This window comes from Arachis duranensis, chromosome 10 (genome assembly GCF_000817695.3).
Source record: "Arachis duranensis cultivar V14167 chromosome 10, aradu.V14167.gnm2.J7QH, whole genome shotgun sequence".
Classification (NCBI taxonomy): Eukaryota; Viridiplantae; Streptophyta; class Magnoliopsida; order Fabales; family Fabaceae; genus Arachis; species Arachis duranensis.
In genome coordinates this window covers 78832642-78836639 of record NC_029781.3, presented here as the reverse complement: position 1 = coordinate 78836639, position 3998 = coordinate 78832642, and positions in this window count along the sequence as shown.

The window sequence follows — 3998 nt, the reverse complement described above, 5'->3', positions numbered from 1 at the left end:
CGTTAACAATGACCTCATCGACACTTAAGGATACCCATCCACTTAAGGATAAAAATAATCATCCACATACCTAATGAACATCTATCATATTTTAATTGTATCTAACTAAATCCATTCCAATCAAATAATTATCCACATAAGAATTAAAATAACCATTTGCATATCTACTAAAAGAACCATTCAGCATATTATGGGTTGACCACAACAAGGTGAAAATAAGAGAGAAAGAAAGGGGGTTGTGATGATCCGCAGCGCTGCGAATCGCAAGGGGAGAGGTGCTACAGTGATCGGGCGGCGATGGTTGCGTCACGCGAGGAGAAACCCGCGATAGTGGATGGCATTTGGCGGTAGTTTTTGGTAAAGAAACATAGTTACAAATAGTCATACAATTTGTTTAACATTAAAAACTATCCAAGTCTTTAAAGCTATATTTGTTTAGAGGCACGAGACACTGAGACAAAGACATATAGATATAAAATTATATTTAACATATTAAACATAGACGTATACGTTATATTTAGAAATATGAATCAAATGTATTTTATATTCTTTCTGACATGAAAAATACTGAAACATTCAAAAGAAACATAATTTATTATTTTTATTTTTTTATTATTTCTATCGATTTTTTATATTTATATTTTTATCATTATATATATATATATTTTAATTTTTTATACGAAAAAATAAGAATAAATTATTTTTTATCATTTGTTTATTCTTAAATTTAATTTATCACCAAACATAATGGTATAGTTAGGAGTTATATTTAGTGTGTCAGGTATCAAATCTTTGATCATCTTTTTTATTGGTACTGCAGTAGCCCTTTGATTGGGTATTGGAGCAACATTACCTATTGAGAAATTCTTAACTTTAGGTCTCTTTTAAATTGATTCACTTGTAATTGCTCCATAGATCCTATATCTATCTATATGAAGAAGAAATCTTGTAACAAGCGAGATTTTTATTTATACAAATGGTACTTCGAACTTGGAACGAACATGAAGAAATGGCAATTAACTTTTATCTCTTATTCTAATATGTGCGTCCGGAGGAGCACGTATGCAAGAAGGAAGTCTGAACTTGATGCAAATGGTTAAAATATCTTCTGCTTTATATGAGTATCAAAAAATAAAAAGAAAGAATATCTTTTGCCTATCCATTCAATTTGTCGACTTTTCTAAAAATAATGGAAAAAAGAATAGACCCTTTAACAAGAGAAAAAATCTTCCGAGAGATAAGTAATTCGACTCATTCACATCCAGATCATGAATGTTTAGAATCCATATTATGCAAGGAGACATTGCTTTTGCTAATTCGAATTGAAGGGCCGATTCATCTGATTTTGATATAATTGACCGCTATTTGCGGATATGCAAAAATCTTTTTCATTATTATAAATGGATTCTCAAAAAAAAGTTTGTATCGAATAAAATATATAATTCGGCTTTGGAGCTATTCCCTTAGTGACATTAGCATCTTTCTTTCGAACATTCGGACATTGTAGGCTCTCCACCAACAAAGGACTGGGAAACAAAAACTCACATTTCCGAATAAGACGCAAAAACTGGAAAAAGATACTCAATTCAATAAAACGTAAATTATAGTATCATAAGCATATCTTTATCCACATCCACAAATCTCATTTATTTCTATGATTTTTTGGGGTGAAATTTGTGGCGGCAACCTATAAGTTTCGTCGTTTTTCTAATTTCTTCCCTAACAGAATGTGAAAGATTGCCTTTTGATTTACCAGAAGCGGAAGAAGTTTCTGAATCCAACTCAGATACCGCTTTAATGGACGAACAGTCCAACCTTTGGAACATACTACAGTCCCAGATGATGAAGAGCCGACATCGAAGTGAACACTAATTATTAGGTTTTGATTAGTTTGAGCATTTTTATTTTTATTTTTAATGAAAATAAAAATAAGGCATTAAAATATAATTGAGTGAACATTTTAAAAATATTTTCAATAAAAATATTTTTAAAAAATAAAACAAAGTTGAAAAATACATTTTTCTCGTTTCCAGAATTTTCAGTCATTATTTTTGAAAAACTTTTCAGTGTTATGTTTAAAATTCAAATATCTCCAACTCCTCTTTTTATGCATTAATTTTTTTCTCTCTTTTACCATCAATTTTATGTATTGATTTTTTTTCTCCTCTTTCTTCTACCATTAGTTTTTTAACATACTAATTCCTCCATTCTTTGCCACCAAGTATTATTATCATTTTCATTTTCTAACCAGCTTACATAAACATCTTTTTGGAAAATGTTAAAATATAATTTTTAATATAATTTGTAAATAAAGTTTTATTAATTAATTTTAAAAAAATAACATGCTTTTCTAATATAGGTATAAACTTAAGATGAAATTTTTTAAGTTCAACTAAAATAGCCAAGTATAGCAAACAGTGCTAGAAGTAGTAAGAAAAAAGAACCAATAAAAGTGTGATCAATTTAGTTCTAAAAAGTTACAGTGAATAATAGATTAGTTACAAATCCGAGTCAATATTCAAAATGATTTGAAAATTCCCTAACTCAATTTAGTCATCTAATTTTCAGTTGACCCAAATTATACCCTGAAACTTTAAGGCGTGACTCAAGTTGGCTTTTCTATCTATTTCCATCACTAGAGAGATGATGTGACACGATTAAACGACATCATTTTTGCTATTTATGCCTAAACGACGTCATTTTACTCCTCCTCCATCTTCTTCCTCTTTCTCAATGTTTGAACCTCCCACCACTTCATTACTACCACCCTCAATCATACCTTTCCAACCCCACCACTCTCACCACCACTCCCTCCTCCTCACCTCCCCCTCTTCTACCACTTTAATTTAGGGTACAATTTGAGTAAAAGTGACTTATTTCTTCTACCATACTTCCATTGGAATGTGTCCTAAGACTTTAATATAGAAAATTCTATGGACTTCTCTTTGGAAGCTATCTCTTCCTTACAAAATAAAAGCATTCATGTAAAAAATTCTTATGGCAGTTTACCCATCTTCCAACTTCTCAACCGACGAATATCAACAATTGAACCAATCTGTCCTTGCTGCCAAAGGAGCTAAGAAGATATTATCCACAGTTTAGTTATCAGCTACTAATACTTCTAAAAAATTTGAAGAGAAAGTACCTTGGAGTCTGTTTTGCTGGCGATGAATGTAGAACCTTTTTACCAATAATGGTCAAAGCTTTATGCGAACCTCTCATAGCAATCAGATTGTAAGAAGAAGATAGAATTTGTAGCTCATTTGAGTTCAGAAATTTGAGAAATGAGAAATCTGTACCCAAATTGGAGTGGTAGATGAAAAAAAGGTGAGGAGGAGGATAATGGTGGTGATGGTGGTGAGAGCGAGGGGGTTGGGAAGGTATGATTGAGGGTGGTGGAAGCTTCAGACATTAAGAAAAAGGAAGAAGAGGAAAAGGATAAATAAAACGATGTCATTTAGGCGCAAACAGCAAAACGACGTTGTTTAATTGTGCAATGTCATCTTTCCCGTGACAGAAATGGACGGAAGGACTAACTCGAGTCACTTTTTATCAGAAGTCAAATTTCAAGGGTCATTTTGTATATTAACTTGGTAGATCAATATGAATACAATTAATTATGAGTAATTACCCAAATTAGTCCCCAAGGATTTTAGAATCGGACATTTTAGTCCTCAAGAAAAATTAATACACCAGATCAATCCCCAAGATTTTACTCCAGAAGACAAATCAGTCCCACTTTATTTTCTGGTAGAATAATTACCCAAATCAGTCCCCAAAGATTTTAAAAATGGACATTTTAGTCCAAAAAAAACTAATGTACAAATCAATCCCCAACGTTTCTCTCTGTTAGACATAATAGTCCTCCGTCCAAAAATAAAATAAAATAAAATAATAATTATTATTAATTGCACAATAATATTGTACTATTTTTTTGTATTTTTTGAACAAAAATAATAATAAATTTATTCATTAAATTCTTATATATATAGTCACTC